Here is a 26004-nt window from a genome sequence, read left to right on the forward strand (position 1 = left end):
GTGATGAATTTATCCCGGCGGAATATTCATGAGACTTTTCCATAAATTCATTTTCAGACTTCCTCAGGGTTTTCGTTCAAAATTGTTGTTTTTCAAAAGATACCTCCATGAATTATTCCAAAGGTTCAGAAATTCCCTAAGAACTTTGGAAACATGAAAGCATTTATGCAAGCAATTTCCTTGTATTTCCTGAAGAATTTGTGGAAAATTTACTTAAAAAATTGGTCGGTGTTCCAACCAAGCGTGTTTTTAATGGTTTCAGAAAAACGTACCCCAAGCATTCGAAGTATCAAAATATTTGCATTATTTGCTTTTATGATGAAGCCTATCTATTTGATGATACACCTGTAATTGAAATAACATCGTTAAAATCAGAATTGCTGGAGTCCTTAACGTATTTATAGAACGCCAAAATATAATCTACTCTGGTCTGTCGGAACACCGACCAATTATTCGAGAAATAATTGGAAGAATCTGCTGGAGTTATCTTTTGGTGAAATATTGGGGGAAACCATAGATAAATCTCAGGATGCTCAGGATGGATTTTTGAACATCCATATCCTTTGCCATTTTTTCTTGAAGCCTTTTCTGACTACTGATTTTTGGTAATAATAAAAACTTAAGTCATAAAAAAACTTTGCTCATATGAATGGTATGAGCCAAGGTTTAAGTCAGAAATAAAATCATTTTGATTTCAGAGCTACGAAAAAATACACAAAATTCCAAAGTGTACCCCGTCTAAAGGCAGGGTTGGGAAGACCTACTCAGCAACTGTTCAGATATTCAATAATGATTATGTGCCCTAAGTCTCGTGAAAATCCTGCTCGAGATTTTTCGAGAATTATTCTCAGGGAGAGAACAAAGCCTGTATGTCAGAATTATTCCTTAATAAAGCTTAATTTATAAATGCCGTTCTGGAATCTGCGAGAAAACTGTCTAGGTTTCATTAAAAAAAAAACTTTTTCATAATCTTATCGACTTGACCAAAAAAGCCATTTTGTTCAATCTTGATATACATTCAGATATTTTCTATAGGGCAGTGAAGAGTCATGGGGAAGAAATTATTCTTGTAATCCTTATGAAACCAATCAAATCTCAAACCAAATTTATGTGTAAAACTAAAAGGCTATTCAAACTCCAAATGAGAGTGCTTAGAGTCAAACTACTAAACATTCACGTATTTTAAAAGATTGAAATATCAAAGGAGCGCTGTTTTTTTCGGGAAAATTTAAGGACAGTTAACAAAAGTAACATGTTTTTGTTTATATAATTGGCGATATGGACCATTTTTTCTTGGGCCCATATAGCCGTAGCGGTAAACGCGCAGCTATTGAGCATGACCATGCTGAGGGTCGTGGGTTCGAATCCCGCCGGTCGAGGATCTTTTCGTAACGGAAATTTTCTCGATTCCCAGGGCATAGAGTATCTTCGTGCCTGCCACACGATTTACACATGCAAAAATGGTCATTTGGCAAAGAAAGCTCTCAGTTAATAACTGTGGAAGTGCTAATAAGAACACTACGCTGAGAAGCCATCAAAGTTCCTAAATGGGAGAATGGTTTTTATTGAATTGAAAGTGAAAATTCAATTTTGTGAATAATTCTGTTCGTGATTGAAGAAGTGAAATCTTGTTTTATAATTTCTGGGTTTGGTCTTATTATTGTACCTCAATATGTTAAGCATTTCAGTATCTCAAAACCAAACAAAAAACAAGGCATGAATTAAGATCTCTAAAAAACGTTATCGCACATCCTGATTTCCAAGAGCTCCGTCTGACCTGACTTGACTTGGGGCATGACTTGAACGAAGAAGCTCATCTCGATATGGCGACTAAACCAAATAATCTAAAGAGCTAATTTTGCCAAACCTTGTTGCACCGAGAAAGGCTCTTCATCGGGCGAAGAAAGCAACCGAAACCGACGAGGGAATTGGCACCAGCCGAGGTTCTCCTCTACGGTTGGTCGAACGGTTGTCCGGAAAATTGATTTTATTTTCGTGTGATTCCACTCGGAACAGCACCCACTGGGTGTTTTAGTAGCCACGACGGTATTGCTTTTAGCACACGGTCACTATGAATCGATATAGGTACCTACTGATGTAACACAAGGGTAGAAAAGCTGAAAAAGAGAGGTTACCACCAGTCATCCAAGAAAACTCGACGAGAGGGTCGATGTCGAAGTTGGAGTCGGTCGGTACGGATGAAAAGCAGGGCAAGCTATCAAATGCGGGTAAAGTGAGCATATGGCTCAATAAACATCGCTTTCAATTAAGGTTTCGTCCCCTTTCGCTCGCTGTTTCGCTCGTCGTCACAGGGGAATCACAAGGACAAATTTGTGGCCAGAATTTGAAATTTAAAAAAATAGGAATTTTTATTCCGTTAGCACTGGTATATGTTCAAAAATCACGATTTGTTTAAAATTTCTCTGAAAAAAAATCTTTTTTTATGAATGGTGCTAGCCGTACACTGAGACTTTACGGACTTTCGATTAACCTGTATCCACCCAGAAAAGCATAGCATAGCACATAGTGACTGTACATTTCAATGGTTGCTACTCAGTGATTGATCGGAACTGGTGAGAATTGCACTTCAATCCGAATGAATAAGAGATGGGACTTTCCGCTTACTATCGAAGTACACATTTCAGTAGCTCTCATATCATTGATCAATAACGGCGCCGGCTAAGTCCTAACTATGGGAAAGGAATGTTAGTATGTAATGATTGTTGTTTCTAGAGAACGAAAGACCTCTGGATCTCCACAATCACCACGTAATGACGAAAAAGAAAGGAATGTGCAGGGCTGGTAGCAAGAATTGATACCGAAAAAAGTTATTTTAGTGACCAAATTTGAGAAATAAGTGACTAAAAAGTGACTTTCTATTCTCGAAAAAGTGACTAAAAGTAACTTGAAAAGCAAGCCGTAATCGATTTTATTTCAATTCTAGTATACTGTTTTACGATCAACATCAATTATGATAGGGAATATTCCAGATTATCTTCTGCAGGTAGTAGTTCTAGTTGAGACATTTTTATTGTGCTTCCAAATTTACAAGATATCACCTAAAATTTTTTCAAACAGGGTAGTTTATATTTACGTCTGAAATCTGAAAATCTACTAAAAAGGATTATTTTTTAGTAGATTTTCAATATTTTCAAAATTTTTTGTCTTTTATATTACCAAATTATTTTATATTGTAAACTTTAATAAGAATTTGGGACATTTGTAAAATTAAAATTTTTGTCATTTCACATTTCCATTTAAACTCCAGCTTTTCTACCTAATAAGGTCAATATTTTTATGCATTAATCGATATTTCAAATGAAAAATGATGACAAAAGATCGAATTTGTTTGGAATACTGCTTAAACCGCGTCCTTTAAACGCCGAATTTTCCATCAATAAGTTTAATGGAAGGTATTCACATTCTAAGACTTCCTCGTGGAATTACGACAAGTAACTTTTCGTTTTGCCGTAAATTTATTATTACTTCGAAGACCTTTTCAGGAGTTTGTTTTGTGATTTTTAAGAACTTTTTATGTAATTTTTCTAAGTTTATATACCTTCATGTATTCAATCTGTTTTATTTTTTTTTTTTAAGAAAAACCACGAACGAAAAAAAACTTAAACTTAAAACAATTTCATATTTTTTGTGAAAAATTTTGAAAAATCCACGGAGAATTTCTAAAAAAAATCCTAGTGTAATTTCTGATGAAACTTGTGTGAGTTATAATGATAAATACCTACGAGGATTACTGAAAGATCTCTCGAATTCTTGATGAATATATTTCTTGATAAATTGCTATGATAATAAAAGCATATTAATCCATCAATGGTCGGAGCAATAACTGTAATAATTGCTGTAGTATTAACTAGTGTGGAACCTTGAATGAAATTTTAAAGAATCTATGCAAGTCTGGAAACTGTATTTGAAAAAAATATCAGTGAAGTGTTTGAGCCGCAGTAATAATATTTTAAAGAAATGCTGGAGAAATTTCTAGAGGAATCTAATGAGGAATCCCAGATGCAATTCATCGAGCAATTCTTGGAAAAGATTTTATCCAATAAGTACCTTAAGTAAGTTTTTAGAAATTCCGGAGAGTAATTATGGATGAGTTTTTGAGAGAATCCTTATAAAAATGCCTGGATTAAATGAAAAAAGCGTAGGAATTATTGTAGGGTTTCTTGAAAAAATGTCGATTGAAGAAATCTGTGAAAGAATCAGTTATCTGGAGGAAATACTGAGATTTTTTTCTTCAGAGTAATCTCTATGAAAATTACTGGAGGTAGTAGCGTAGGAATGCTCTAAATTTTTTAGTATAAAATTGAGAAGAAATTCCTCTGAGCTTCTATTGAAAAATTGCTGGTGGCATTCCTGGTGGAGTTCTTGAAAGTATTCCAGAAGGAATCTCTGGATAAATAGTTACGTAATAGTCTCTGAAGGTTTCTCTGGAGCCTCTAGAATGTTGCACCAGAATTCATTGCAAGCAGATTAACCATCTATTTCCGACTACTTTAATCGACAGTTTCTTTATGAAAAAGCGTTTTTATAAAAAGTAATTCAAAAAACAAGCTAAGAGACGAACCAGCCAAGGGCTGAAAGTCTCTCTAATAAAGAAAATTCATTCATTCAAAAAACAATATTTCAAAAGGTCTATTTTTTTCAAAATCAGTTTAAAATTTGTTGGTTGTTTTACAATAGTAAACTGATTGCTTACCAATAGTTTTACTATTCAAAAAGTTAGTTGACTTTTGGATTAATCTGATAAGTATAGAATCATAATCTACTGTTAACTCTCCCTTACTCGATATTTCGTATCTCGATATCGAGTTAAAGAACCACAGTAAAAGTTGGTTTTCATGGCTACTGCGATGGTCCTTTGGGTCGCATTATCGAGTTATGGAGAGTTGACTGTAGAAACTAATGCATAGTATTCCTCTGGTTCGGTTTGCCTCAAGTTCGTCCAAAATAATTGAGCTCTGGAGCTACCATGGGAAAGAGAGGGTTATGGCAAAAAAGTGACTTTAGATACCATATTGATTATAATGTCTTTAGAGACCTTAACTAAAAATAAACACTTTTTAGAGATATGCATTGAAATAGTATCTAAGCCTTTAAAAAAGATCTTCTTACCTGAAAATATACTATTTTTACTTGCTTTAATCTTTTCCTACAAATATTATTTATTTCATATGCTCATGAAAGATACCCAACTAGAACTGGGAATCGTATTTGCCTTTCCCATTTTAGCAATCCTAAGTCACACTACCTTATTTAAACAAGTTATTCGGAATATTAAAAATAACTTAAAGTGAATTGACTGAATACCTCAAGTTGTAACAGCGGCGCAGCCGAAATTTTTTTTTATTGAAGAAATGTTGTGTTACAAAAAGGACATATTCTGCCATAATAATTACTGGTTCGAGGTTTTTTTTCCTGCGTATAGCCGAAATCTTCTGATAATTCTTGGTTGAATAAAATTCCTTGATAATTCCAGGTTTTCCGGGATGTTTCAGGTAGTAGACACCCTGCTAACTTAAAACTTAGCCTAAATTAAGAAGGCCGATTCAAAATTTTCTCCCGAAAAATTAGCTCAAAGTAGTTGAAAAAAGTGACTTTTTGTCGAAAAAAGTGACTTAAGTTGAAATGGCTTCAAAAAAGAGACTTTAAAGTGACTGGCCTCAAAAAAGTGACCAAGTCACTTAAAAGTGACTCGCTACCAGCCTTGTCGGAATGTGTGTACTAAAGTTATATGAAACTGGGATAAGTGTTTATGTCGACACTTGTAATGACGAACCAGCCATAGTTTGTTTGGAAATTTACATAAACGTAAAGTTGTCAATACAAAAATGTTTTATCATAAACATGGAACGAGCTCACCAGTTGGCAATCCATCCTCGACTAAACACGAATATTGTTTCGCACTCGCAAAACCCGACCCGAACACAGGCATAAGAAGATTATTAGGAGTCAGACAATAATTTTGACCATGATTTACCCAAATTACTCCTATGTGGAGTCGGTTGCCCGCTCAACTCAGGACTTTCTACGGAGGCGGTAGGTATATGGCGAGAGGGATATGTAGTGTATGTGTTGAAACCATGCTCTCCAACTCCAAGGTGACAAAAAGCGATTTTGATTGCCTGCAGGGATCTTCGGGCTCGCTTCGGTGGAATGTGTTTCGGTGTTGATTGTGTCTCGAATTTGTCACATTGTTTTAATTGTGTCGCACATATTATGACCCATGCTTGCGCTTGTCGACGTGTGTGATACGGTTTGATACATAATTTTTTATTCGTTGTTTTTTTTCGGTTTGTTAGTTACCACTTCCCGGTGCACAGATGGACGGATATTGATATGGTGAGCTCTCTCGAGTTATCCTTGTCCTCGGGTGAGGGTACATTTTGTTGCATGCGCTCGGTCTGATGTATGTTTCTTTTTTTCTTAGCATTACGTCCCCACTGAGGGCTCTGCATTTTCAAGTTTAGTGTTCTAAGAGCTTTCTTTGTCTAAGTTGCCATTTCCGCATTCGTATATCGTGTGGCAGATACGATGATACTCTGTGCCCTTGGAAGTTAGAAATTTCCATTCCGATATGAACCTGGGCCGATCGGGTTTCGAACCCAGACACTTTGCTTCGCAACCACGGACTTTACCACAAGGCCAAGGAAGGCCCCACCGGACTGATGTTTATACACGTCATAAACGGCACTAATGGGGTGCCTGACTGGGTTTTGATCGCCGGAAGTGAATTATTAACGAAACAAGAGATTTTATCTGGGTTGCAGCGCTCAGCTCACCACCGACGACTATACATAGCCTGGCGTGGGATATTGTTTCCGGTTTTATTGGCAACACACTGTACCGAATATGAAACTGTGTAGAACGTGGTTGATTTTGCCGGCGGTTGGTTGGAAACGAAACAAAAAAAATGGAACCGTGCGATGACATTTGCGACAGTTATGATGAATGATTTAATCCTTTTGGGGATTTTTTTGTTGAGCCGTACAATGCACTATGGTCCAGGAATCAGTTTTATGCGGAAAGATGCATTTTGAGCTTTAGAATGAAACATTAGACAAAAACGATCTTCTACAAAGTTGTTTGTATTAGTGGAGCCCTTTGTTTGGTTTTATTGAAAATTAGGGTGGAACACATTTTCATAGAAATTGTGTAACTAACTTTCTTATTTGTAGAAATTATATTATACATGCTTCAGCAAAGTTGTAGACCATTCAATTTCAAGCAACTTTGCCAAAAAAAGTTTTTTTGTATCTCTTAAATTGACCGATTTAGAGCTTTTTTCCTACGATGAAATAGGGTGGTCCGAACAAAACTGGTTTTCTGGCTCTAGAGTTTTCAATTCAAATTTCTCATCAAAGTAGTCTAAGAAACACTTTTAGAGCTTTGAAAAATGCGTAATTTGGTGAGTGAAGAAACTCGCTATCTCCTTCCGTTTAGGAGTTATTGTTGTTTTTCTCTCAAAAACATGCCTACTCTGATTGTGTATATCTCTGATTGGGGCAAACATAAAAAATATCTTTTGACGGCATTCAAAAGACAAAATAAAATTGTATATTATGTCAAAAAATTACAGATGTGTTATTTTTGTAACTCTAATAAAACGTCTTGAAAGTCAAATATTTTTTATCACAAAAACTTTAATAACTTTTGAACTAAAATAGAAATCAACAATCTTTTTGCATGAAAATTTGCGTTTTGGTAAGTTCTAAAAGTCGTTCATAGACGACTTTGACGAGAGAACAATATTAAAAAATCTAGAGTTGAAAAACTTATTTATGTTGGACCACCCTGCGATGATTAGGAAAAAATGCTCTAGATTGGTCAAAGTTTGAGCTACAGAAAAACTTTTTTTGGCAAAGTTGATCAAAATTTCAAGTCCTACCGCTTTGCCAAAGAGCATATACCAGTATTTTTGCAAATAAAAAAGTTGATTATATGATATGTGTGATATTGTGGACCACCCTAGTTTCAAATGAATACTGTGTCAAGCTTACGTTTTTAGAAACAATTTTGTAGAAGATCATTTTTGTCTAAAATTTCATTTTCATGCCCAAAATACAATATAATAAAGACATACATACTATGAAAATCTTCAAAATAGTTTTAGAGCCCTATCTTTCTTATTTCGGATTTCTCGTCAAAGCGGTCTATGAACGACTTTAAGAACTTGACAAAACGCAAATTTTCATGCAAAAATATTGATGATATCTATTTTAGTTCAAAAGTTATTAAAGTTTTTCTGCCTAAAATCCTTTGTTTTTCAAGGCATTTTATTAGAGTTACAAAAATAACACATCTGTAATTTTTTGACATAATATACAATTTTATTTTGTCTTTTGAATGCCGTCAAAAGATATTTTTTATGTTTGCCCCAATTAGAGATATTCACAATCAAAGTAGACATGTTTTTGAGAGAAAAACAACAATAACTCCTAAACGGAAGGAGATAGCGAGTTTCTTCACTCACCAAATTACGCATTTTTCAAAGCTCTAAAAGTGTTTCTTAGACTACTTTGATGAGAAATTTGAATTGAAAACTCTAGAGCCAGAAAACCAGTTTTGTTCGGACCACCCTATGTCAGCGAAGGAAAAAAGCTCTAAATCGGTCAATTTAAGAGATACAAAAAAACTTTTTTTGGCAAAGTTGCTTGAAATTGAATGGTCTACAACTTTGCTGAAGCATATATAATATAATTTCTTCAAATAAGAAAGTTAGTTACACAATTTCTATGAAAATGTGGTCCACCCTAATTTTCAATAACATCAAACAAAGGGCTTAACTAATACAAACAACTTTGTAGAAGATCGTTTTTGTCTAATGTTTCATTCTAAAGCTCAAAATACATCTTTCCGCGTAAAACTGATTCCTGGACCACTGTGCAATGTAGCGTTTGATGTCGGATTTTCTGCTCTAAAAATGGAGGTGTCATGAACCGTATCCTAATATGGAAGGCTTGAATTGAAACACTTGCCAAGCCACTCAAAAGTTCACCAGTAACGTCAATAATGTAGCGTAAAATTTTCAAATAATTAGAAACTTCAATAAAATATTTTTTTAATTACTCGGTACCATCTCGTAAAACTAGCACTACCAAATCATAGATGGCGCTATTGTTCTATTCGTTTTCATATACAGGACAGTGCCACCTATACGTGAATATTAAAAATTTGCAAATGCAAAACTGCTTCAGAGTTCGACAAAGTGAGAAGTTATTTGTTACTGCATAGAAATCGATATAGCAGCTAAAGAATACATTTTATTATATACAGTGAGATTCCGTTTTTTGCATGCTCCATTTTTGGCACCCCCCGGTTTTGGCAACAAAATGGATCCGCTTTCGGCAACATATTTGAATACTATTGAAATTTGTAAATTTTGTCAATATAGTTGTACCTTTTGTTTCAATCATTGAAACGGCAGGTTAGCTTCATGCTTACCGCATTCCAGAGTCCCATCTTCATCGATATTTTCTCAAATAGCACCAACTGATAGGGCTCCCATACGTTTTTATTTATTTTAATTTATCAATAATTGTGTCCGCAACGTTGCATGAAATCATTTATCTCTACAAGTATCTCAACTAGAGTTTTAATATCTTTTCCCAGGCCTTCACACTGTGTGACCAGCCCACTTGAATCTATCGGTAGGTAATACACTTTATAAAACCATTTTTCTTATGATTTGGAACAGTTCGTTTAAACAAACCATAAGCACTGACCCAATAGCAATATAATACAGCTTCAATCTTAAATTTCGTTTCGCCTTTTCTGCACACTGCTCATTTCATTGTGAAATTTACGTGTGAGAAATTGGTGACCCATCAGCTTTTTCTAAACGTCGTTGAATCGCGTCACCATGACAAATGCGAGGACAGCCTAAACTAAACTTTTTTTTATAAAAGTTTGATGAGTGCTTTCGACTGTGATGACTAATTTCTTTCTGAAGTTTTATCGGCTAAAACGACTTTTGCATCTACTTATCCGACGTTTCAGCGTATAAACCCTAGAAAAAGACGAAATATACGCCGAAACGTCGAGAAAGTAGAAACAAAGGCTGCCTCAAAACGGATAGAGCCGATAATACTTCAGAAAGAAATTTATCGATAAAATCATTCAGGGAGCTTCTGTATGACGTTCGATATGACGAATTCTGGCAATTCCCAGTAAACTCTTAAGATTTCTAAAGCGTCTTTTAATTTTGTTGGACTGGAATATTGTAGATTTCTGGAATTTTAAGGATGCTGAATAGGTTTCTATCGGAATTGGGGATTGATAACGGAAGTCTTGCAAGTTCTAACAGACTTTTGAGAACTTTTGTTGGTGACTTGAGAGTTAGCGGAATTTTGTAATTCTAAGCGAGACTATCGAAATTCCTAGCGAGCTCTTGAGTTTAAGTCAATTTCTATCTATCTTTATCATAAGCAAGATGCGTAGAATTCTAGGCAAGATTCTGTGGATTCATAGCGAGCTATTTCGTAATTCTAGCGGGTTCCCGTAGATTTTTAACGATCATCTCAAGATTCCCAAGTTAGCCTACAAGATTTTTCAGAAAATCCTGCTGGAAATTTTCAAGATGGCTTTCGAGGATTTTTCCAACAAAAAATTCTGGGACTCTTCAAGAAATCCTTGTGGGCAGCTTCCACAAAACTTTCGGAGATTTTTTTCGGAGATGCCTCCTAATCTTGCGTGAATTTTTTCGAATTCCTCTAAAAATTCTGTTGATATTCTTCGGAATATCTTTCGAGGATTCTCTAGGACAACCTTCTGGATTTGTCTTGTAATCTCTTCGGGATTTTTCCTGAAATCCTGCTAGAATTCTTTACCTTATTTTCCGATAATTCTTCCAGAAGTCCTGAGATTTTTCTACTACAAAGATTCATCTGAAAATCTTTCTGAGATGCTTCCAAACATCCCTCTTTGACTCTTTCGTATACTCTCAGAAATTTTTCTAAAATTCTTCCGAAATTCCCTTTAAGACTTACATAAATTTCGTTGAAATTCTTCCGGAAATTCATCGGGAATCGTTCCGAAAATCCACCCTTGTTAATCCGACCTTTCCTTCTTCAAGTTGCAACCTAGTGTAATGTTCAACAACCATTCTGTTCAGTTTATTGCAATTCCGGTGTTCATCGTATTACTGTTTTCACCTTACAATCTATCGTTTGTCGTTTGAATAAGCTTCATCAAGGCATTGCACGCAACCAGTTGCTGTCCGAATCGTTCCATTTTATAGCTGGGCACCGATATTTGTCAAAAATATTTAAACAAATAAGCCACTCCTGATAAGCGGTCAATAAAGGTGTTAAATTCAGAAACCGAAAATTAAAACATGGCGAATTTTTCTGCAAGTCCAGTATTCGACAGCTTAAATTGCATTATGTTGAAGAGTTTCTGACATGTTCCTATATTTTTCTGCTAAACATGGATTTCCGTTTGAGGTATTGACACTATTCCATGGAATGACGTCCACATAGCTTCTCCACAAATTTTGCAGGGAAATCCTGCACTAATTTCAGGGTATCCATTCAAAATCAGTTTTCGAATTCCCGGATTTTTTCCCAGAAATGCCCAAAAAATTAAAAAAGCCCATAAATGTCCGTAAACGGTATAAAACGGACAAATTTTGATGGTTTGATCGAAATTTTTCATCATTTTTAAACTCAATTTAAAAAAAACTGTGAGCTTCAAAAGGTTTGAATTTCGAAAGTATATTGGATAAAAGATTAAAAACATCTGTTGCAATATCTAAAAGACCATCCACCCCCTATAATTCGAAGGAAATTTAGATATATTGTAATTACATGAACAAGTTTTGGCTCTGTGAATCTAGACTATACAACATAGGGCAAAGTTCAATAGCCAACCTTCTAAGAATGTCTTCGGAATTATGTTAGACATGGCCCATGGCTGGTATCTGTAGAAATTCTTAATCTGGTATAACTCATGTTGGATCCTACGACAGATCTTTTCAACAGAAATCTTGTCTTCAAATACATGTTATTGTTCTCTTATGAAACTGACTGAAATTTTAGCCATAAGTCCAAGATTACATCTTCCAAGCAATCTATCAAAAATTTGATCAAAAACATAACAAAAATCTGGCCAAGAATACTTGAAGGACCTCGCTATTTATTTACCCATCAAAGATCTCGTCATGCTTTTATGAAGGAACTTACAAGAAAATTTTTAGGGATGATTGGAATAATTTGCTGAAAATTGTAGAAATTTACACAAAATCTTGTCTTGGGCCTCAAGGACTCAATACAATCCAGACAGTACGGAATTTCTAATGAATCTATCCAGGATATCAGTAAATTTCCCAAAAAACATAATTTTTTTTTTGGCTTAGCTTTTTTCCACCCTCTACGAATCTTCTAAGATTTTGCCAATTTTTACGAATCTACTAAGAAATCAGCCAAAGATCTTTTCTAGAATCCACTAAAAACCTTATTAGCATTCTACTAATAATTATTTCAGTGATTTTTCAGAAAGGACATTCAAGAAACTAATCAATTATAGTTTCCCTTTAGTATTCCAGCTAAGATATCTTTAAAACAAATCATGAATCTAAATGGAAATCTAACAAGCATCTCGCCAAGAACCTTGCCAAGGATATTAAACGTTTAGTATCTCTCACCCAACTCACTGAAAGTTTGAAGTACGAGTGACAGCCAGCCGTGCACATCCTAGAACAAAATTGAAACAAACCGATAGCCTGTTGCTAAAAATACATATTTTCCCGATGTGGTCTCCAAATCCCCGGATATTTCCCTTATTTTTTGCAGCTCTTTATTATTTCCGGGCTTTTTTCCGGATGGACATCACCATAAAATAATCCACAAACTCTCACAAAATCCTACATCAATTCCTAGAGAAATTCTAATAAAGAAATCTTCATTGATTGCGCCAGGCATTAGGATAGATATTCCGGACATAAAAACTCAATGGAAATTATTCCAGGTACAAAAAGTTTTGAAAATCGCTTGAGGTTGCTCAAAGACCATCATCCAAATTTTTGTCAGAAATTCATTACGAATTTTACCCGAAATTTATCCAATAATTCTACCAGAAGACTCAGTAGAACTTAATCCAACAACTCTACCAATAATCATTTCACACAGGCAGATACAATTTTGAATGGTTTGCCAGACAGTTCGTTAAACGGGGTAGTGCTGATAGTTTCCCAGAAAAATAAATAAAGTTAAGCAATTCGTCTTCAAAATTCTCATCAGACTGATCCAAATTTTTTTTTAATCTTATATGTCTATAACTTTATTATTACTGTCATGACAGGTTCAGTTGAACAATTGATTGAATGCAAAAATCGTTAGAAATCATTTTTTTTTTTTAATAAATATAGTTTTGTCGGCAAATCAATCAATTCTGTTATGTTTACATTGGTTTCAAGCTTTTTGGACTGTTTTAAATTGAAAACATATTTTAGCGTTAGCGTAGTTACGGCGTACTTCGTAGATTGTATACTAGCAGTATTCATGTTTTTTTATAGTCTCATCTAGACTGCTGCCAGGGACAAGGCTTGGGAGTTAAACTTTATCTATCCCATCTTTACCGTAACTTGGGATTGAATTTAGAATTTACATTATGAACTCACCATACTTCCAGGAGTTTAATCAATACATGAAAATGTATGACATTAAATACAAACTTTCACCCTAAATCGTGAAAAATTAAAAAAAAAGTCAAAAATCAAAACAACGAACTAGCATGCAAAACCCAGTGGCAAAGTTGAAAAACCTATCTCACGAGAAAATTGTCCCACACTCGTTGGCACGATGTTGTCAAAATCGACCGGACACTGCAGTATGACGTGGCCATGAATAGCGATGTTCGTGATTTCTAGGCACTCTGGGTGAGATTATCAGACGGATCATGAATATTGCTAGTATCACATCTACGAAGTATACCGTACCTAAATACGCTATCCCTAATACAGTAACTTGATCCTTTTTTGAAGTACGTATTACTTATATGTCAGTAATGTGTTTCAATCCACGCAGTATAGATATTCGACACCCTGCTATATGTGTATTGCTTTTATGATCAAATGATTATCTCAAACAGTATTTACCTTTTACTAGATTATGTGACGAAGGAATTTGATCTCTGGGTTCAGCCTGAAAAGGATACAAAATACAGAAAGATTAGATGAAACGTTCAAGCAAACTAACCAAATCTTATTCTATATAGTTATATTAATACATTCAAATGCATTAAATTAAACAATATTCCCACAATCTTTTCAATAAACGCCACCGGTTTTATGGCCACCGCCGCAAAACAAATGAAACCCGCCGTTGACTTATTCAGGAATCCGACTTCTCGGAATCGTAAAACAAGTCGCCGACGACCCTCGGGATCAATTTCCATTCTTGAGAGTGGTAAACATATCCTCCCGTATACAAAACAGCCACACTTCAGCACCCGTAACGTCGCTATGTCAAAGTTTCATAACCGCGTTTATGGCGGTACACAGTACACACTCCTGGAAGGTCATACCTAACCAACAGCATCCCACACCGCCAATCTTGGATGATTGCACTGAGATAAATAGTTGTTAAGATTTTCATTAGAATTGTTTCTGAAATATGTGAAAAGAGAGCTCTTATGCAAATCACAAGATTTTTTCTAAAAAGATCACTATCACCAAGAATGAAAACTTATAATGGCTTTCAATCACACGTTGAATCCGTAGCGTTGATGGATGTGTGGATAGAACACGCGATTCCCTATCTCCACGACCTTGGTTTGAGTCCAGGTTGAGACCTTCTTTTTTTGGGCAAATATTTTTCTTATTTATTGAGAAGAAAGACAAGATCTGTGTAAATCAAAACTTATTCCTGTGTCGAAATTAGGCAAGTAAAATTGAGAACAGTCATGAGTTCAGTTTTCTCAGTGTACACCTCCAAGGAGGAAAGAGACACCAAGAGCTCACATTTTACGACGGTGGTGAGACTTCTTCTGTACACTGTTGGGTGCACAGACACAACAAGCGAACGAAGCGGAAGGAATTCCAAGAGTGCACCTCATACAGCAGATTATGATGATTTTCTCGGTGTATTACAAAAACTTTTCGGGAGGGTTTTCGTCAGCTTTCATATCATCGCACGTTTGCTTTCTGCTCGTCGGGGTTTCTTTTGCTTGAACGTGCGTTTCAGCATGTGCACATTGCCCAGAAAGACATTACTGTCCCATATGGAAAAAAACGTTTCAAGTTTGAAATTAGCCTTCTCATACAAATGATCATAATTTTGTAGTACAATTCCACTTGACATATTTATTTAACACCACCGAACAGATAACTCATTCTGCTACTATTAATGAGCAAAATATATAAACTTGGACATTATCCAAGTTGCGCAGTTGCTATTTGGGGTCCAAAGAGACTTTGTTCTTCAATATGGAACTACTCTAACTTCATATTTTTCCACAACAAAATGTGTTGGTTTTAATTTATGCGATTAATGTCGCAATGAAGAATGTGTTACAGCCGAAGCTTGTTATAACGACATCGCAAGGGACCGTCGTAGTAGAGAACAGTAATACCACTGAAATATTTTTCAAGGGACCGAAAAATGTCGATATAAAGAGCTTTTGTCACTATAAAAGCTGTCGTTATAACGAGCTTCGACTGTACTTCGAAAATCCATATGGGACAGTTATGCTTTTATGGGCAGCACAGGAGATGTTGAGGGGAGCAGATTGGGGATTCGTCGAGTATCGACTCACTTTTGGAATGAGGTCTCGGTTCTCCTGTTGAAAGCTCACCTTCGTCGTACGATATTGTCTTCGAAGATTATGATTAAGCCATCATAAGTATAATGGCACGATTCTTATCAAAGAATGCAATTAAAGCGTCAATATATTTTTTTAATTCGGCTTGGACGTAACTTTGGTAATTTTCAAATATCACTCTACTTATAAGACAACTTAGAAGCCATACGGTCGGCTTAAGTATGACCATGGCAAGCCATGGAAGGCAAGCGGTTTTCTGTTGGTTTGTGGTTCCTCCTCCTCCTAGGGTCAAAGGGCTAATTGTCGAATGAACGATGGTAATGCTATACTTTGCTCGTGTGACAAAAGAGTTGACGTGCAAACGAGCTTAGCTTCTTTTCAGTTTCTTTCCAGTGACTTTTCAATCTTTTCAAAAGGACCTATCTAACATTGAGAGGATCTCTTTGTTTACTTTCTCTTTAGTCGATAACTGATCCACATTATCCTCTTCTGTTGCGTTTTTTTTTGGAAGAAACGCCAGTCAAGGACATTAATCTGAAGTTAAAAAGTTTCCAAAAGCTTCAGTATTGTATGTTATAATCGGAAAAGTGCAAGAGCGAAGAGAATCTCTTTCCTTTAGTAAAGTTTAGCGAGAATTACATAGAACTGTTGAAACTTCAAAAGTTTAGCAACGCTGATGTAGCATTTCCCATCCTTTTAGAATTTTCCCAAAGCTCATCATCCTTCATTACACTTTGTTAATTTCGTGACACGGCTCACCTTTTCATCATGGCTACATAGGACACGGCAAAGTTTGTGCGTATAGCAGGGCTGGTAGCAAGAATTGGTACCGAAAAAAGTTATTTTAGTGACCAAATTTGAGAAATAAGTGACTAAAAAGTTACTTTCTATTCTCGAAAAAGTGACTAAAAGTGACTTAAAAAGCAAGCCGTAATCAATTTTATTTCAATTCTAGTATACTGTTTTACGATCGATATCAATCATGATAGGGAATATTCCATATAACCTTCAGCAGGTAGTGGGTCTAGTTGAGTACCATATTTGGACATTTTTATTGTGCTTCCAAATTTACAAGATATCGCCTAGAATTTTTTCAAACAGGGTAGTTTATATTTATGTAAGTAACCCTTTTTTAGTAGATTTTCAATATTTTCAAAATGTTGTGTCTTTAATACTACCAAAGTATTTTATATTTTACATTTTAATAAGAATTTGGAACATTTCTCGCATAATCTGAGATAACGCCCTAAAAGCCATTGGTAACCACGTGTGTAGCTCGTTGTTTCTGAGCAATTGAATGAATAAGAATACAAACAAATACCACTGGCAGGTAGGGAATGATCCTTTCTTTACCATAGAGTTGTTAAATAACGTGTAAATCCATTAAAATTCTCAGAAACAACGAACTACACACATGGTTACCAATGGCTTTTAGGGCGAGATCATAAGTTATGCGAGATTTGTAAAATTAAAATTTCTGTCATTTCACATTTCAATTTAAACTCCAGCTCTTCTACCTAATCAGGTCGATGTTTTTACGCATTAATCGATATTTCAAATAAAAATGATGACAGAAGATCGAATTTGATTGGAATACTGCTTAAACCGCGTCCTTTAAACGCCGACTAAGGAAGAAATTTTCCATCAGTAAGTTTAATGGAAGGTATTTGCATTCTAAGACTTCCTCGTAAAATTACGACAAGTAACTTTTCGTTTTGCCGTAAATTATAAACCTTCATGTATTCAATCTGTTTTTTTTTTAAAGAAAAACCACGAACGAAAAAAACTCAAACTTAAAAAAATTTCATATTTTTTGTGAAAATTTTTGAAAAATCCACGAGGAATTTCTAAAAAAAATCCTAGTGTAATTTCTGATGAAACTTGTGTGAGTTATAATGATGAATACCTATAAGGATAACTGAAAGATCTCTCGAATTCTTGATGAATATATTTCTTGATAAATTGCTATGATAATAAAAGCATATTAATCCATCAATGGTCGGAGCAATGACTGTAATAATTGCTGTACCTAGTATTAACTAGTGTGGAACCTTGAATGAAATTTTAAAGAATCTATGCAGGTCTGTAAACTATATTTGAAAAAATATCAGTGAAGTGTTTGAGCCGCAGTAATAATATTTTGAAGAAATGCTGGAGAAATTTCTAGAGGAATCTAATGAGGAATCCCAGATGCAATTTATCGAGCAATTCTTGGAAAAGATTTTATTCAATAATAGCTTAAGTAAGTTTTGAGAAATTCCGGGGAGTAATTATGGATGAATTTTTGAGAGAAACCTTATAAAAATGCCTGGATTCAATGAAAAATGCGTAGGAATTATTGTAGGGTTTCGTGTAAAAATGTCGATTTTTTTCGAAAACTCTATAATAAACCTTTGGGGAAAAACTTTTGTAGAGCATGCGGGAAGAATCCTAGAAGTTGAAGTTGAAGAAATCTGTGAAAGAATCAGTGATCTGAAAGATATACTGAGATTTTTTCTTCAGAGTAATCTCTGTGAAAATTGCGTAGGAATGCTCTTAATTTTTTAGTATAAAATTGAGAAGAAATTCCTCTGAGCTTCTATTGAAAAATTGCTGGTGGCATTCCTGGTGGAGTTCTTGAAAGTATTCCAGAAGGAATCTCTGGATAAATAGTTACGTAATAGTCTCTGAAGGTTTCTCTGGAGCCTCTACAATGTTGCACCAGAATTCATTGCAAGCAGATTAACCATCTATGTCCGACGACTTTAATCGACAGTTTCTTTATGAAAAAGCGTTTTTGTAAAAAGTAATTAAAAAAACAATAGTTCAAAGGGTCTATTTTTTTTCAAAATCAGTTTAAAATTTATTGGTTATTTTACAATAGTAAACTGATTCCTCACCAATAGTTTTACTATTCAAAAAGTTAGTTGACTTTTGGATTAATCTGATAAGTATAGAATCATAATCTACTGTTAACTCTCCCTTACTCGATATTTCGTATCTCGATATCGAGTTAGAGAACCACAGTAAAAGTTGGGTTTCATGGCTACTGCGATGGTCCCTCGGATCGCATTTGCACTGGTTTTGTGTTCCATAATTCGATACCTCCTTTACTCGATGGCCCCTTCAATATCGAGTTACGGAGAGTTGACTGTAGAAACTAATGCATAGTATTCCTCTGGTTCGGTTTGCCTCAAGTTCGTCAAAAATAATTGAGCTCTGGAGCTACCATGGGAAAGAGTGGGTTATGGCAAAAAAACTGACTTTAGATACCATATTGATTAGAATGTCTTTAGAGACCTTAACTTACAAAAAGGACATATTAAGGGGGTGCCGTAGCCTTGTGGTTAAAAATTTTCAATTTTATGTTACGTAATAAATGGACACTGCCTTAGTGGTTCGAGGTTTTTTTCTTGCGTATAGCCGAAATCCTCTGTTAATTCCAGATTTTTCCAGGTTGAATAAAATTCCCTGATAATTCCAGGTTTTCGAGGATTTTTCAGGTAGTATACACCCTGCTAACTTAATAATTAGCCTAAATTAAGAAGGCCGATTCAAAATTTTCTCCCGAAAAATTAGCTCAAAATAGTTGAAAAAAGTGACTTTTTGACGAAAAAAGTGACTTTAGTTGAAATGGCTTCAAAAAAGAGACTTTAAAGTGACTGGCCTCAAAAAAGTGACCAAGTCACTAAAAAGTGACTCGCTACCAGCCTTGGTATAGGCATACTAGTACTTTGATGCCGAAATTATGTTCTTTTCCCCAAATTATGTTTCTTTGCCTGGCGTCACGCAAATCTTCTTCTGATTTGCTCTTAACATTCTCAGTTCCGTTCCGTGTCGGAGTTTCCTTTCAGCTGAGGGATTTTGCTCCCTCACAAACTCACATACACACAAACACACACACAAACATCCTCCCTCAAATGCCGCTTAGTATAGGCGTCCGGGTGTACGTGTTTTGGCACCGGTGTTGAAGCATTAGGATTAATTTATATGTTTTGATTTGGCTTTGGTTGCTCTTTTATCCCTGATGAAGTTTGTGCGGGCAAAAGAAGAGCTACTCCCAAGCAGCACCGCATCAGCAGAGAGATTAGTGTGAGATGCTTTAAATGGTTTCGCTGTTTGATTGAAATTCTCCCACAAATCGCCAACCACCCTCACTCCCAAATTGTTCCGTTGCACAGTGGCCGCACTCCTTACAAAAATTTAACTAACATGCAAATTTTAATCAAAATGTTCGTTGAAGGTTTCGAACATTTTGATTAAAATTTGCATGTTAGTTAAATTTTTATTAAATTGATCGTTCAAATGAATCGACAAACAATGCTTATTAAAATTAATCTGATGGAAATTATTACTGAAACAAAAATTCGATATTTCCGATACTTTTGGCAGATTGGGTTTGAAAAGAGCGTTTAATTCTCACGTAACTTTTCAAACGGACCTATTTAACATTTGAAGGCTCTCTTTTATTACTTTTCCTTTAATCAATAACTGATACACATTAACCTCCTCTGTTGAGTTTTCCATTTATTTTATTTTTTTGTATAAAACGCTTCTTGTTACATAGGTCTATTTGAAAAACTCTAGGGAATTACTATTTAAAACTAGAGAAACTAAACAAAAATATCGGCGTTTAGATTTGTAAACTTTTTTTTTTACTTTTGGCCAACTTTGAGCCACTGTGCCTTGCCTCGGAAGGACCCGAAATGGGAGCTTTCTCTCTTTTTCGCTCTCGCACACGTGCCCCATTATTATTAAGGGGGTATCAGGTTCCTTCTCGTTCGGTTTGGAGAGCACTTCCGATCTGGGTGTTAATGGGGGGAAGAATCGCTTTAAGTGAGTAAACCGAGAGATTTATCAGAGATTTTCGGCATGCTGCTGCTCGTTGGAAGAAGATCATTTCAAACGGGGGGTTAATTTATAGCAGATTAGCTAAGTGGCGCCCTCATTTGGCTTTTTTATGTCGAGGAAGTTCCACCGGCGGCAATCTGTTGCAAAGTGGAAAGTGAAATGGCTCTGCTTTCAATTAGTCGTGGCATTCACTCTCGCCCATCGGTGATTTATTTGGGCTTGAATGGGATGTTTTTAATTATAAATTCCATAATTTGGGTAAAAGACACAAAGTCGAAAGACAAAATGTCGAAAGGACAAACAGTCAAAATTGATTTGCTTCCTGCTTTTCCTTCTTTTCATTTTTTTTTCGACCTTTTGTCTTCTCTTTTTCCCCGTTCAACCTTGTGTCCTTTCGACCTTTTGAGTATCGACCGTCTGTTATTTCGATTGTTTACCTTTCGACCTTTAGTTATAGATTCTAAACTGACAATTATTATTTTTATTGGGTTCTGGACTGTTTTTATTTTGTATAGGTTTTTGACTTTTACTGGCCTTGTTATTTACACATTTTGTGAAAGAGTGAAAGAGAGAAGACTATATGTATTGTGCCGAGCTTAATACCTGGTGAGTGGTGACGTATGCCCAAGGCTAATGGAGGATATTTCGGGTTGTGATTTTTTTCGACTTCCAAGGGCAAAGAAAGCTCTACGAGAATAATTGTAGAACATTTTGAAAATATTGGAGTTTTTTTTGTAAATATGTATTAAAAGAAGGCATTAGCCTTCAATAAACTTCGTAATACTTGAAAGATTTGCTGAAATATTCCACAAACATTTCACCAGACATCTACAAAAACTATGCTTAGCTTTTTTTTTATATTGCTGGGTTTCCACCAAGTCTGAAAACAGCTATGAATATTTTACGAGACTCGCTTCGTGTTCCTTCTGCAGTGAAAGAAGAATATTATCGAAAATTCTCGAATATTTTACTGACTAGTTGTTGTACTGTTCTATAATACAATGGCATCTTTATAAATGACAGTTGTAGTGTTCTAACATTGTAATAAACTTTTGTATTGTTTCAAAGCGTTACTAACAGATAGACAATTCTGGGATTTTAGATATGATGACATCAATAGAGTTTCCGTATTTAAAACATAAAATAAGATAAGTTTAAAATATATTAGATGAATTGTTCATCTTAAATAGGGTAAAATAATAACCACGTAAGAGACTCCTCAACTGTATTTATCAGTCAAGAAAAATGACGGCTTCGCGGACCTCCTGTAAAGTCGTCACGGACCACCGGTTGGGAAACCCTGATTTCAACAGCAAGGCACAAACACTTCCAGGATACCTAATCATTGATTGCATAGAAGTACCCCTCAATCGATAACGTTTCGCAGCACACTTGTTAACGAGGCCAACAATTTGGAAATCCATAAAAATTAAATCTTTTAAACGCCATCACCATGATATGGTCCTGATTTTATCGAACCCACACCCTTCCATTTGGCGTAGCAGAGGTTCTGCACTCGAAAGCAAAGCAGCTGAAAGGTTCACTTTCAGCACTTAATATAGAGCCCTCTTGGTGCTTGTCGAAACCCACGACCAGAACGTGGGTAAACGAAACAGCAGCATCACCATCCTCGGAATCGGACAAAAGGGGACGCAGCAGGCTACCATTACACACCCCAGCACGATTCGCCATCATTATCCGTTTTGCAGAACTGTTCAAAAATTACGTAACGTTTTGGAGTTCACCCCTTTTATAAGCAGAATACAACTTTTACCTTGGAATATTACTTAAATCGCAATATTTTTGTTGTCTTTCTATATTCATGCACCTTGTTCACAAGTTAAAAAAAAAAAGTTTTTAAGAATTTGTGTCGATTTTGATCCTTGGTCATCTGGTTTTGGAGATGTTTCGAAATTTCTTGGGATACGTGCCATTACCCACGTTAATATCTCAGGTTACCGATTTTCCTCATATTCGGTAATTCGCTTTCCAAAATAACACTTTGACGACAGTCTGTTGTGGTAAAATGATGCAAATAATGAGCATTATGATTCTGATCATATAAAAATCTTAAAAACTAAAACTAAAAAAATTGTATTTTTTTAATTTTTCATCATGAATGAAAGGATTCTAAAAACAGAAAGATTTTCCTGAGAACTTGTGGAAATAAGTTCAGTTTTGTTTGGCTTTTTTTTTTTCAAAGGGACCCAAAGCGTAACAGTTCTTCGAAACATGCTTCAATCAAGTTACAAATAAGCGGTGGCAATCTTTGAACCTTCTGCTGTTACGTCATCCACGACTGTCACCTATATGTATTGAACGAATGGCTGGCGAACACCCTACACACGTTTCCATCGGGGGGCATTGTGTAACCATCAGCGAAGAAAGGAGAACATGCCCATCTGTGCCGATCTGATGTCAGTGGACGTGCGCACTTAATATGTTGGCTTGGCGTGTTTGTTTGTATGTGTTTTGTTAGGCAGATCATCAGACACCGAGCTCCGAACCGTGTTCTGTTGCTGTTGTTGTTGTTCAGTGGTTCGGCTCGTTTTGATTGCTGTTAATATTATTAAGTAGATGTAAGCAGTTTAATAAACATTGGCACGATAGACAACAGTACTCGACGTTTCGGGCCGATTACCACGAAGGCGGGGAGGGTGAGAGTGGGGGCGTATCAACAGCAGTAATATCATCATCATCGTTTTGCAGAGTTGTAGTCATCGTCGTTGTCGTCTATGGTGGATGGGGAATGGGGAAAACAGTTGGCAGTCTATGAAAAGGACACCAAAATGGGATAACAGAAGCGCAAGTAATAGCCTCTGTAATGTACCTCTGTCAGACACGAACGATGGCGAACGGAGGTGGTCGAAAGCCATTCTCATTGTTGTAGATTGCCTAGGTTTTCTCGCTATTGTTGTGGTTTAAAAGGACGACAGTCGCTGACAACAGAACAAAACGACCGAACGCTTCACAGACTGCGCAATACCACCCGTTGGTGACCGAAGGTAATCCTTGGAAACGTCACGTACTCCATGGACGGCAATCTACATATCGTATTCCGGACGGTACGTGTGCACTAAAAGTGCCCTGGGATTTAGCAAATTTTTATACCCATATCAAGAACGGTCCGGAATCGGCCACTACTGATGGCACTGTCGTTTACTCTTCCGTTCATCGTTTCCCAAACGATTCAGACAACCAACCGTGGCCCTCGGAGGATCATAAAAGCTCGTAGCCGCTTCTTCTTCGTCTCTTACCGCCGTAAAACTGTGTGCGTGCGTGTATGGGAAATAAAGCTGGCTGGGTAGGTGGGTGTTTGTACGTTAGGTTGTTCTGTTCGGCTCTTGGGGGAAACGACGAAAATGAAACTCAAGTAGCTCATTATGAATGGATAATTAATATTTTATTCTTGTCGTCATCAAAATGATTGTGCGCACGTTTACTGGCCGGGAGACGAATTCGCTCAGCGTTCCGCCTCCCTCCTTTTCCGAATGCGTAGTTTGAAGGGATGTTGTTATATCTATGAATTTTGTTGACTACCCGAGCAGAAGAAAATAACTACTGAGGTATTCCATACCAGAAAATTTCCAATACTTACAACCTGAATGAGGTATGAATGAGCCCTGCATAAGAGGTAAAATACCTCAAATAATACCTTCTGTATATTCTAAAAAATACAAAGCTGATAATAATAATGATAATTTTTGGGCTTTTGTGTAGAATTTGACAAAATCAGGTAAGTTTAAAAATGCTCTTTGTAATTAATATTTCTGATAAAGTAAAGTATTTCATAATGAATGGTTGATTGCAGTCAAAAGGGCCAACATAAACAACTACATCTCATGATCTATAAATGCGGTTCGTAATTTTGTAGAATGCGCAAACAAGCTTCTTATCAATTTTACTTGAAATGATTTTGAATTGAGCTTGATACAGTTTTACACCTACCTTATGAAACAAACAGAAATTTATCTATCTAATTCTGCTATGAAACCTCAAGAGCCTAATAGAAATCTATAGGGTCTCGTAAGTAATCTTCAGGAAAATGCTAGGGCTCTAGAGCATCTTGCTAGGAATGCGTAGGACCTCGTATATAATTCCATGGATCTCGCTAAGGATTTTGATATTAACTATTAAATTAACTTTTTTTTGTTCGGATGCGCCACTGCGGCCATTATTCAGATCTATTGTTACATTATCCTCATCCTTCGTGTATAGTGCATGTCGCATTACTCCATTTCCATTGATAATTAGGTAATGAATCATCGATTTATGTACAGTTCTTGTTTTGATTCCTCAAAGATTGATAAAAATCGAATGTGATGAAAAGTTCTCGCTATTTTCGTAAACAAGATGAGACTAGGGTTCAAATTGGTAGATCTTACCCCGTAACGCACCATGAAAAGGTGATCCACCCGCGTTACGGATAACAAATTAACATAATTTCGCTGCGATATAGCTGAAAAATCTTTGATGATTTTATTAAATGTTCATTATATTTAGGCTACCACTACCACTCCTCAAATTCTTCTGAAAAACCTTTTTAAAATCCCCTAGATTTTGCCATAAATACTCATACTACCTCTAAAAATTCTAGGAATTTACGGGACACCCTAAAAGTTTCAAGAGTTTATTAGGAACCTCCAGGTTTTGGACATAATCCCCAAAAACCAAATATACATTATCAGGATCCCGCAAAAACCCTCAGTGTCCGCTAGGAATCTACAGACATCCCTAAGAATCCATTGAAATGTCTGTGAATTCCCTTAAGAACCAAGAATTCCCTAAGTATTCTACAAGGTACAGTTAGGAAACTCATATACCCAGGTCGTAAGGAATATTTTGATTATGTTGATTTAAAATCTTGTATAGAATTCTGGATCGTCTCTTAACAAATCTAACGTCATTCAGAATCTCTAATAGAAAGGGAACGTAGCTCTAAATACTTGACGCAGGAGGTGGAGGTAAAATTCTTAAAAAAAATATAATACAGTAAAATATGCACTCTTTTCATGCAAAATATGTTGACAGTTCTCCAATTCACTAGAATGACGCATTTTATTTAAAAATATGAGACGAAATTTATGATTGTTACACTGTGTGAGACGTTCTGTTGCTCTTATGTTGGTACTTGTGCTTTGTTCAAACAAGTTGTTCCAAATCTGAAGAAAAGTGTTTGTTTTAGGTTTATCACCTACTGGCAGACTCAATTGGACTGGTCACTAAGTATGAACGCCTAAGAAAAGAGATTGGTCTCAAGTTGACATTCTGGTGGAGATTAATGTCCTCATGAAATGTTACGAATGCGTCACCAATGACCATCTCGAAGTAAATAAGCAAGTACAAGAACCTTTAGTAGTTGGTGAGATTTGGGAGAATATCGACGAGAACGGAGCTCTT

General features: G+C 35.9%; 1 protein-coding gene across 1 annotated transcript in view; it reads right to left on the reverse strand.

Annotated features, from left to right (window-relative positions):
• LOC5576770 (arginine-glutamic acid dipeptide repeats protein) overlaps positions 1 to 26004 on the reverse strand; it is a 198595-nt gene that overhangs the window by 109616 nt on the left and 62975 nt on the right. The window contains exon 3 of the mRNA XM_001662807.2: positions 14111 to 14156. The gene's annotated coding sequence lies outside the window, so the exon portion shown is untranslated. The remainder of the gene's footprint in view (positions 1 to 14110; positions 14157 to 26004) is intronic.

The sequence above is a fragment of the Aedes aegypti genome, chromosome 2, assembly GCF_002204515.2.
Source record: "Aedes aegypti strain LVP_AGWG chromosome 2, AaegL5.0 Primary Assembly, whole genome shotgun sequence".
NCBI classification, from domain to species: Eukaryota; Metazoa; Arthropoda; class Insecta; order Diptera; family Culicidae; genus Aedes; species Aedes aegypti.